At 44.5% G+C, this 12,064-nt stretch overlaps 1 protein-coding gene across 1 annotated transcript in view; it reads right to left on the bottom strand.

Moving 5' to 3' along the window:
* The window catches only part of LOC104395319 (cystatin-like), a 45,525-nt gene that overhangs the window by 1,933 nt on the left and 31,528 nt on the right, over positions 1 to 12,064 (bottom strand). The window lies entirely within an intron of this gene.

The following is a 12,064-nucleotide window of genomic DNA, read 5'->3' as shown; positions in this document are numbered from 1 at the left end:
GCTCTGCGCTGCTCCAGCATCACGCCCTGCCTCTTTTTTTAAAGCCGGTGGGGCGGGCCGAAGATCCGAACACACCTCCCGGTGCCGCCCCAGCCCTGCCCGAGGCTCTTCCAGCTCCCGGGCTGAGCGCCCGCACGTCGGCTTGTCTGGGCAGGCACAGCCCGCCCCGCTTGGTGCTGCGCTGCTTTCTGTTCGGAAGGGTCGGTGCTGCGAGGCTGAGAGCGTCTCAGGAACCCCTGGAGTCCTTCTGGGAGAAGAGCTGCGCTCGTGGGAACAGAGCCGTGTCCCTCAGGGAGGGGACAGGCACATGGTGCTACCTACTTGGCCCCCCGACGGGGGGTAAAGATGTTTTCCTACGTGGATCCGGGAAGCTGGAGATTTTCCAGGCTCTGCCTCCTCGTGGGTTATTCTAGCACTTATTGCCCTCTACTGCAGGCGGAAAATAAAAACCACAACAGCGTTGTAAGCTACAAACGTGGCTCCCCAGCACAAAACACGGTGTGTCATTTCCTATATCAGCCCCCCACGGCATTGCTGTTACCTCATCTACACTAATTGCCCCACTGGGTGTCAGAGGCATCTGCACCAGGGGCGGCTTCCCGGACAGATCACTTCCAGTCCTCTCGTAACCACAAGCCTATCTCCCCCCTCCAGACAGGAATCCTAAATTTGGAAAGACAAGACCTAATATAGCATGAGGGAACTTGCTCCAGTGAGATTTAAGGCCTTGTGGAGTTGCCCTAAGAGAGGGTGATGTCTTTTGCCTGAATATCTGCGACAGACCTCATCATGAAATGGCAGGAAAGGCTACTACTTGCATGCTAGCAACATCCAGCATGAGAGTAATCATTGGAAAAATCCCCACAGTTGGCATCAAGCTGTGCAATTAATTCAACAGTAACAGGGCATTGGGGTAGTTTTTACAGTTAGAGAAGGGCATGAGCCCAAAGCAGCATAGAGGGGACTGGGATGTGGGTCCTGGGACACAAGTCAGAGCTGCTAGTGGCTGCAGGAGTCTGTCCCCATTTCTCTTTTCCCTAATTGGCCTTGTATCCAGACTGGATCAGTTTAAAACTCAAAGTTAAAGCTTGCCTAATATCTTCAGAGGTGAGGACTCTCTTTTGAGCTGTCAGTAACTGCTGCCAATGGGAACAGCTGGCTCTGGCCTAAATCAGTCACTGTACCTCCAATGTACCTGCCAGGTCTCTTCCCATGCCCCTGTGCTGGCCCTGCCAGCTCAGGCTTCCACCAAGCAGGGCCCCAGCTCCCAGCTTAGCCCTGCCTGGGTCACCTCATAGGAGCTAAGGTATTCAGTGTGGCTTAAAGTCACACTGGCAGGCAACAGGTCAGCTCTCGGTACAGCCCTGGTGATCTCATGGTTACTTCTGCAAGTGGACATCACGCATGGTACGTGACAACACTGCTGCATGCCCTCTTGCCTCTAATTCAACTTCACTACAGCATGCCCATTGAGCTGGCTCTGTCCTGTGTCCAGCCCTCACCCAGGGCTTCATTTCCTTCTCACATGCCTGTCTGTCACTGGCACAATGAATAATTGATGCTACAAAGCCACTCCAGCAGAGAAGACTGAAGAAGCAGAGGAGACTTGCTGCAGTGACACCTTTTGGGAACAAAAGCTTCATCTCCCCCCAATGCAGGTATTCATTCACACAGTATGGAAGAGCCTCAACACGGAAAAGGAAAATCTCTCCAAGACAGGGACCATCTTGCCCCCAGGGAAGCAACAGCCCAGGCACAGATGTGGAAAATTTTCTGTCTTGAGTTTTATGAAGCAAAGCCTTCCACCTGGGTTCCTCCCCCTCTCCCTGAGGAGTGCCCCATGTACTGGCTCCTCACAGGTGGGGTATTGTCTCTACAGAGTTTCAACCAAAAGCTTCTTCCTCATCAAACCACTGCCTATAGCTTCCCCAAGCTGTAGCCAAGGCAAAGGAACATTTTCCAATGAATAATTCCCAACCCCTTCCAACATGCTGCAGAGAGGCTTTCCAGAAACACTCTCTGTCCTCCTGCTCACAGCACCAACTTTTGAACCTAGAGCCAAAGTTTACATTCAGTTGCAGAGAGGCAGAGGTCTCAAACACTACAGCTTGCTGGCCACAAGCACTGCATGGCAGGGGAGAGCAGTCCCATTGCCAGCAGCAGTGCCCAGTCTGCTGCACCCTGCTTTTAAAACACACACATATGGACACACACAAACACAGAAAAGTGCACTGGGCACTTTGACATTCTATCAATGTGATACTTAAGGCCACTTGATGATCCCCACTTAAAATTTGCTCCCCAGGTACAGGTCAATCCAAGCAAAAGTGTTTGCTGGATTTGCAGCTCAGAAGCTGGCTTGGGGCCTTTCTTCCAAGTGACTTAGCCAGGTGGTAGGGGTCCTGAGCACTGATGGTCCTTGAGCATCAATATCAAAATTCCCTGCTTTCTTCCTTGGTTCTTCTGTGTTTCTGCTCCCTCCTACAGAAAACAGAGACACATCTAGAGAATTGATGGATGCCTGACAGCTTTTTTTAATGGCCAGAAGGAGTTGCACATGGGTGAATGTCATGTTGTCCTCTTTCTTGGTCAGCAGCACTTCACTCAGTTGAACACAAGTAACTGCAGAAAGCAGAGCTGGCCTATGCTCAGCAGTGTCAGACCCTGGAGTTTCTCTGGTGCCAGGATTTCTCTTTGGCTTTTTGTAACAGATGCAACCAACATTTATTCTCCAAAAGGGAAGCTGAGAGTCCTTCTTTCTTTAATGCAGTTCATGCCTCACTCTGCTGTGCTGAATGGCTAAAAACTTGCCCTTTGGAATGCCTGGCTATTGCCAGTTTAAACCTCACAAAATCAGGACTTGAACCAAAGTAATTTTGGGAAAGAAAGTCTTGGAAAAAAAAAAAAATGCTTTGCAATTTATGAATAAAGGGGACCTGGTTCATTAAATAAAATTGCCTTTTTTCCTTTTGTTTCAAAAGGGTTCAACCATTTTTCTCTATCAGAGGTGCTTTTTAAAAATATAAATGAAACAAATAACCAGATGACCAAAGGAGCTGATAATTTAAAGAATATACCAAGCAGCAGGAGACTAGCAATAACATTGCAACAGTTTGTATCAGTATAATCAGAAAAACAGAGTTTTAGTGTCTTCTTACATGGTTGGTTCAAGAGCATTTATGTAATATCCAAGATACTTTAATCTACCTTCTTGTCTATGTTTCGGTATCACTCAGGGCTGGTGAACAACTTCTTACCAGGCATACTTGTTTCTCCAGAAAACTGCTACTTCCTTGCCCTTGCTGTTGACATCCCTCATCTCTTAGCAACCAATGGAACAATTATAGATGCCTCTACTCAGTAGGTAACTGAAAAGCCTTGGAATACTGTGACATGTCTTTCAAAGTACAATTAGACAAGGATGTTTGAGAAAGCAGCTAGTCCTTTAATCAAGAACAAGTGTCTCCACAGAGCTGAACTCTGAATGACCCTCAAGAGAGAGTAATTACTGTGATAGGGTCAGGAACAATTGGAAAAGCATGATTGAACATTAAACATCTGGTTTCAGTTTCTCTGAACCGAGGGATAGCAGGCCAGGTCTATGCTGGGGTTAGTGTTTTGCATCCCACCAAGGGAACCTAGAGCAGCAGGATGCTGACATCATTGCCCCTTCTCCTCCCACCATGGTGCCCCACTAACACAAGGTGATAGAAGGGAGGCATTTCATAAAAATATCACTTTCAAAGGCTGAAAGCCTCTTGAGCAAGATAGCCAGCAGTGTATGAGATGAGGCTGATTCAATACCAAAGGGAAAGCCATTTCACTGCTGTTGAAGAATGCCCTCTGCTTATAGAAAGGAACCCATACCAACTTATATTCAGTGATGGTGGGAGAAGTAAGGAGCCTCTGCCTTCTTTCAACACTCATGGCCACCTCCATCCACTCCATGCTCTGGAATGAAGAAGAGGATTGGAGGCTATGCCATGACTTGTCCACACCAGGAAAATCAAGGCCCTATCTCTGCTTTCAGCTTCAAAAGGGGGGAGTCTCTGAAAATTAGGCAACTGATTTGAAAGTCCCCAGGGAACCAGGATCATGGCCATACCTCTTCGGTGTGTATGCACACCTGCATACGCTGGCAAGCTATGGCCACAAGCAGCCAGCGGTGGCTTTTCTGGGTAGACTGCAAGGTGACTCTTGAGCTGAAAAATGCTGTGTTCCAGAACAGGCTTCAAAAGCACCAAAGAACAGCTCTGAACATATTTCAGTCCTGACAGTACAACTAGATTAGTAAAGACCCTCCCTCCAGTCCTCCAAGACACAACAATCATGCTTACTTCGCTCTTTCAGAGATCCTCTGCTAGGAGCTAATGGTTTTCTACTCTAAATTAATTTAGCACTTAAGCCTGAGTACACCTTTCAGGCAATTCAGTGGGAACAGAGCTGTGAGGAAACAGAGGTGGTCAGTCTCAGTGTTGAGCTCTTTTGAAAGCACAACCCTAGAGTTCTTGAGAAAGGGGGGGGGAGGGGAACACAAAAACAACAACACCAAAAAACAGGAAGCACATGCAAATAGCACTGAGCCTTATTCAGTCACTGGGAGTCACTTTTTAGAATTAATTGGCAACAACTCTCTGGACTCAGCTCAAGAAGGGCAGGGAACTGCTTGAAAGAGTCCCGCGCAGAGCCACAAAGATGATGAAGGGAGTGGAACATCTCCCTGATGAGGAAAGGCTGAGGGAGCTGGGCCTCTTTAGCTTGGAGAAAAGGAGACTGAGGGGTGACCTCATCAATGTTTACAAATACATAAAGGGTGAGTGTCAGGAAGATGGAGTTAAGCTTTTTTCAGTGATGACCAGTGATAGGACAAGGGGTAATGGGTGCAAATTGGAGCATAGGAGGTTCAAGGTGAATATCAGAATTATTTTTTTTACTGTGAGAGTGACAGAGCCCTGGGACAGGCTGCCCAGGGAGGGTGTGGAGTCTCCTTCACTGGAGACATTCAAAACCCGCCTGGACACGTTCCTGTGTGATGTGCTCTGGGTGACCCTGCTCTGGCAGGGGGGGTGGACTAGATGATCTTTCGAGGTCCCTTCCCACCCCTAAGATTCTGTGATTCTATGACTGATCTCAATAAGGTAAATCATTATAACCCCAACCCCTAAGATTCTGTGATTCTATGACTGATAAGGTAAATCATTATAACCCTGCAGAGAACAATTCCTATGAGATGGAGCTGAGGTGAAGGGAGCTACTCAGCTCTCCCTGCTGAGTCCAATGCTGCTTACATCAGTTGAGGGATGACAGCATCTCTCTATTTTAAACCCTTTCCTTTACACCAAGGCAGGAGATAATCTGCCTCTAAGAAATGGGTATTCACTTACAAGCATCTGCTTTAGTACTTACTGGTGTTAATTTGCCTTTGTGCCACAAGGGAAGGCATTATTGCTTTAAAAGTAAGCAGTAAGTAAAGCAATCACCAGCAGAAAAGCTGCATTTCAAATAAGTACAAGCAATTAGTTATGGTCAGATTGTGTGACTGAAGCAATGAAACCACAGCATTGATAGTGAATGCTGATTTAAGTGAAGTAATGGTGCACTTGGGATGTTAGCAAAAAAACACACTATCCCAGCATCCTTTTCTACTCTGATAAATATAAATGCTGGCACAGCAATAGCAAATATTCAAAATTATTGCCAAACATATTATGCAATCTGATGTCTTTGACTGCTGCATTAGCTTGTATGTACTAAAAATAATTTGACCATCCTCTTCTCTTCTGTATTGTTCTTCTTACACATTTGTCTGTCTCAGCCTGCAGGAGAAATATCCTTTGCTTAATATTTGTATTCATTAGTTCTTACTAGATTTTTTTTTTAATTCCTCAGGAATTGTTTTGTTCAGAGCTAACAAGAAAATTAGTTTTGTCCTCGGTCTCCAATCCAGTCAGAAGCACAAAGTGCATGTTTAAGCTTAACTTCTGAAGAAGACCAACGACATCACACAGCTAAAATAGAGCCTAACATTCAGTGTATGTTTGTGTGCTGTACTAAAACTGGCTCTGCAGCAGCCTGCTGGGGTATTGTCCATTCCTGTTTCTGCCAGCAGCAAGCTCCAAGGTCAGAGTGAAACGGTCAGATGTTTCAACAGAAGTTTGCTCAGTGGAGAAGAAAAGCCAGGCCATAAAGGAGTAACTCTAAGTTTGGGCCATAGTCTGCACACAGCAGAGAAACAAAGTGTGGTGGACAAGCCTGCAAAGATTCAAGCTTATGCTTTGAGGTTTCACAGGTCCCAGAAAGCCCAGAGGGCAGCTTCCTTTATAGTAGCATGGTGTCTGCATGTGCAGAGTTCCCCCAAGCTCCCCAGGAAAAAAGGTGGTTCACTACTCACACCACTTTTGTCCTCTGTATAAATCAAAACGTTCCTGTCCTCACTTGTCAACAGCTCATAGCCCTAATTTCACTACTGCTAGGTTCAAGGGCTTTAGGACATAGCACAAATGTGGTGTTCATTAAGCATGGTGAACTTAACTACACATGTACATATTTACAATGAAGGCTCTTTGTGGGGAGCAAGACTACAAATTCCTGATGCTTGCAAGAACTCACAATTACAAGGCCATCCAGAACCTCAAGTTTTTGTTGGTTGAAGTGAGCTCCTCTGCTATTCTCCCAGTAGAGCCAAGCCAGATAGATGCCAGGCTGCTTTGGGTTGCATGGCACTGCATAGCGTGTGACCTTAGTCACAACTTTTTGTGTGTGTGTATTTTTGCTTTGTTTGGGGTTTTTTTGTGTGGGGGTGGTGTTTTGGTTTGTTGGGGTTTTTTAGGAGACAACTGTTGTGCTGTCAAGTAATTGCACAGATTTCTTGTTGGAGGATAAACAAATGGGGAACAGCCTGGATGTATTCACAGTCCCCATATATGTACAACCTCTGTGCTAGGTTTTGAAGCGGTAGCGGTTTCTGTCTGCTCAGCATTTCAGAGCAGCAAATTCTGCCTGGTCAAGGCTTTTTCTTTTTTTTTTTGTATGGGGAAGGAAAAGTCTGGTCTATTAAACATCTGAGTGCAGAGAACAGCCTGTTCTCAAGGGGTTGACTTGTCAGCGTGATTCCTGGCTATGTCTCATTAAAAAGGACTTAAGCTCTTTTCTTCATTGTGCTTGTTGGATTTGAAGCTTTGAGAAGGGGCATGATCATTTACTATGTTTAACTGCAAGAGAGAAATCCTTAGGAAGTCAAGGTAGCTTGCAAACAAAAGCAGACCCATACCAGACAAATCGGGATATTTGACTGCTGAAATTTTCCCCTCAAGTGGGAAGTGAAATTGTGAACAACACCAAAATTTACCCAGCCAGCTGTTCAAACACTCCTCACTGCTCTACACTTGAACATTCAGTAAAAAGAGCATCCCACTCCAAAACATCAAAGGTAGAAGAGTATGTAGTGCTATACATCAGTAAGAGTCATAATAAGAATCTATTATCATTAATAAATAGCAAGTTCCCACAGTTAATCACAGAATTACCAAGGCTGGAAAAGACTTTTAAGATCATCAAGTCCAGCCTATGACCAACACCACTACATTGACTACACCACGGCACTAAGTGCCACATCCACCCTTTCCTTAGGCCATGCTGCATCCCACATTTATAGCTAGCCATCCTTCAGGTTTCAGTAAGCTGAAGCACACAAGCTTTCAGAGCAGAACTTTTACTCCAAGAACACAGCTGTTCGTGAGTGAGCAAGACTGCTTCATATCCAATGGCTGGCAGTCAGTTCTCTCCAAAAGTTTCAGTCATACAAGCAGGGAGAGAGAAAGCGGGATCACAGCACACAATGCAGCTGATGAGACAGAGATGTAAAATGCCACCAGCACAAACAGTAGAGAGGAACCTTAGAAGTGAGCATGGAATAGGAAAACATGGGTCTCAGCAACTAGGAGCTACTCACAAACAAAAACTTGCACATTTCCCAGCAATCTGCCTAACATATTGCTGTAAAAAAGGGACTAAACACACTTGGCTGGCTATCTTACAAGGATTCATTTAGGCAGGAAGAATTAAACTGTATGAACATTAAATTGTGTGTTGACAGCACCAAGCTGTGTGGTGTGGTCAACACGCTGGAAAGGGAGGCCATCCAGAGGGACCTTGACAGGATGGAGAGGTGGGTCTGTGAAAACTTCATGAAGTTCAATAAGGCCAAATGCAAGGTCCTGCACCTGGGCTGGGGCATTCCCAAGCACAGTTACAGGCTGGACAGAGAAGGACTTTGGGGTGTTGGTTGATGAAAAGCTTGACATGAGCTGACAATGTGCATGACAACCATGTCCTAGGCTGCATCAAAAGAAGCACTGCCAGCAGGTGATTCTGCCCCTCTACTCTGCTCTTGTGAGATCCCATATGGAGTACTGTGTGCAGTTCTAGAGCCCAAACATAAGAAGGACATGGAGATGTTGGAGAGAGTCCAAAGGAGGGTTATGTGGACAATCAGAAGGCACCTACCCTGCAAAGACAGGCTGAGAGAGAAGGGGTTCAGCTGGGAAAAGAGAAGGTTCCAGGGAGACCTTACAGCAGCCTTCCAATACCTGAAGGGGCCTATAGGAAAGCTGGGGATGGACTTTTTAACAGGCCAGGTAGTGATAGGACAATGACTAATGGTTTCAAACTGAAAGAGGGTAGATTTAGATTAGATATTAGGAATAAATTCTTCACTGTGGGGGTGGTGAGGCACTGGAACAGGTTTCCCAGGGAAGTTGTGGATGCCTCATCTCTAAAAGTGTTCAAGGCAGGTTGGATAGGACTTTGAGCAACCTGATCTAATGGGAGGTGTCCCTGCCAATGAGGAGGGGTTGGAACTAGATGATCTTTAAGGTCCCTTCCAACCCAAACCACTCTATGATTCTATAAAAATATCCCTTCTCAGATTGCCACCTGGATAATGATTAGGCTTTTATGAACATGACAGCAAGGCAAGGACAAGGAAGCTTCAGTTTCATTGCAGTTTATGGAGGAGGAGCTGCATGGATCAGGCCTCTCACTTAAAATCTTAAGAGCTCAGCCATAATGTGTTGGTGGACCCCAATTCTACTCTGGCTGGATATTTTGGCTTCCTCACAAATCTTAGTGCACAGACTTTTCAGCAAATGCCTCCCACTAAAATAATTAAGATCAGGATTAAGGAGCTTTGGCATCGCTTTCAAGGAAACGTGCAGAGAACTGCTGCAGGGTCCCCTCTGCCCCCTATTGTCTCTGGCATGCTGCTGGTTTTATGAGTATGAAGTCTTTCACAAGCATTTGGTAACAAATTAGGTAACATTTTCTTCATTCTCTACTACTCAAAACCGTATTTCTCAAACATGAAATCTGGCTTTTACAAGTCTAGCTATTAAATATGTTCATATTTGCAGAAAATCCTTTAAATAAATGTCCTTCAGCCTCTAGCCAAAGTCTCTTGCCATCTGCACAGGCACAGAAAATCCTGAAAAATGCAGTCAGACAGACCATGCTGAAAAACTAGTTAAAAGAGAGCTCACTGAAGGAAAAAAAAAAAATTAGTAGAAAGAAAATTGGCTTCATCCTGGCTCAAACCAGGACATCAAGTTAGACAGTTACATGGGCAGCTCTGTGTCATTTGGACTGAAAGATAAAATCCCCAGTTGAATTCAACAATAAGATTCTTAGGATTAAGCTCATAAAGGCATGGACGATAGAAATGGCACATGTTCCCAAGTTTGCTTCCACAGTATGAAAATTAACATGGAGGGCATGTGTTCTTTTCCAAAAGAAAATATTTAAGTATGGGAGATTTTCTCATCTGCTCTCAACTTTGGCAATTCATAACCTGTATGCAGAGCTATTCTCTGGGCACAGAGTCAGAGTTTGGCTGCACCTCCCAGAAAAATCACTGTTATTGCAGTTCCTTGCATGTTATCTAAGTACCTCCACTCCAGGCCTGTTATCTGCATTTGTCTAAAGATACTTACCTTTCGTACAGCTCAGTCTGGTTCCTGCAGGGTTGGAAAACCAGCCCCCAAGGCTCTAATCTCTGTATGGCACTCAGGATGGAAACCAGGGCCTGCAAGAGGGGCAACAGTTTTTGCTGTCACTAAGCAACGAGATAGCAAATGTCAGATGTTGAAAACTGAGTAATCAGGCTCCCTAAAGCTAGGAGATTACCTCTTAAATATTTCAAGAACAATACAATCTAAATGCTTTTTAAGAACAGTTTTAAAATTATTTTTTAAAATACAGCAATCGTAAATCAGGGTTAGATTTCCTTCTGTCAAACTGGCAGGCAGAACCAAATGCAGCATAAAGAATAACAGGGTTTGCATATGTTCACATGAGTACAGAGGCTGGAACTTGAAAAAAAATATAAATCTGTGAGATCTTTGAGAGGAAACCAAATCCATAAAGGTTAGCATGGCTGTGATGATGTATCACTGCACTAGCCCAGCAGCAACATGTAGCACTCATTTATTAGGGAAAACATGTCTTACTAGATTAAGAATAAAACAATAAAACCACTTAGATATGAACACACACGTGTCTCCCCACTGCCAGATGAAGGCACCTGCGAGGGCCCTAGTTTCCACAATCACAATATCCAATAAACAAATAACTATCCAATAAACAACTACCTGCATAACAGAGCAGCAAGGGGAATAAAAATAGGCATAAGCCTATATTCTTGAGATATCACTGTCTTTAAAAGCTACATTCCAACTCAGATGTTTGAACAGTTACTTTCTGATAAGGCAGGCAGTCTCATTTGGAGAACATACTGATATTATGCGTTCAACCCTTCCTCTCTTCAAACGCCAGGGATTTCTAAAATCAGCAGGGATGGAATAAAGAGAAGTTAGGCAGCTGGATAAGGAATTAATTAACCACAATGACACTTAATATTTTCTTTCCAGTTATTCTGAATCATTTCATGTCAGGTCAAAATATTCCTCCAGGCACTTAAGACACTGGCTGTTAAACCCAGCTGAACTGTTTTTCACTTAGCACAAAATCACTCAACAACAAAAAGGTCTTATTTACCATAGCTGCACTTCACTACCAAAATAGAGAACAACTATTTATGCCTTGAAGCAGACATTACAAGTATGCCATGCCCACTTCAGCATCAAGCAGGGTTATTTACCTAGAAGTTCCACTGTACTGAGCAAAGCAAGCTCAAACTCACTGCACTGAGTCTCTACACAGCAAGAAGCCTGGAAGGTTTACAGTCCAGCACTCCATTTCTGGGCTTGAAAACACAGAACCAACCAAATAATGTCACTCTGCTGGGTGGGGTAATGCTTTCTTGATGCAAACAACAGGAGAAGGACTAACGCCTTAGCTATCCCTAACTTTCGAAGATGAGAACATGTCTCCTGAACCCTTTGTTGGCTTCCCAAGGAAAAAGTCAATTCTTCTCCAAAATTATTCAGCTAATCTACTCCCAAAGCCACCTTCTCTTTTATTTCAAATTCCAGGATAAACCTTCGCTTTGATGAGGAGCAAAAACAAAGCAGTGGACAGGAAGGTAGTTCATTAAAGCCCCCTCTTTCTGCTGCATGCCACTGTGTCCTGCCTAGACCATGCTGTTTATGTCACACAGTAATTGAAGCTCTGAGTCCCTCTGCTATGCTGGTACAACACCTGAAGACATAAGCAAGGAGTTCAGTGCTTAGGCACCACAATACCACAAAAATCATTTGGAGTTCACTGAACTGAAGTCAGCTTGCAATAGATGAAGACCTGTCCTGTTTCTTATCTTTCATCCTGCATCTTTCTTGAAGATCAGATCTTTCCTGGAGAAGCAAACTGTGGATCTGGGGAGCTGTCAATATGGGTATTAATTCAACTTCTAGTACAACAGATGGCTTGCAAAACCAGCATAATCAAGGTTATTGTTCAAGACACACAACATAGCTGAATACATCAAGTGAGATTTGAATCCAGGCCCAGAATCAGGGGAGGGAGATTGAAAACATGCCTGAATATCTCACATTTAATTGCATTCTTATTATTTATTTCTCTCTTCCCTCAGCATATTTCCTTTCAACCATAG

The sequence above is a fragment of the Chaetura pelagica genome, unplaced genomic scaffold, assembly GCF_000747805.2.
Source record: "Chaetura pelagica isolate M959 unplaced genomic scaffold, ChaPel_1.0 scaffold8, whole genome shotgun sequence".
In the NCBI taxonomy this organism is placed as follows: domain Eukaryota; kingdom Metazoa; phylum Chordata; class Aves; order Apodiformes; family Apodidae; genus Chaetura; species Chaetura pelagica.
This window is presented reverse-complemented; position numbering and strand designations above follow the sequence as displayed.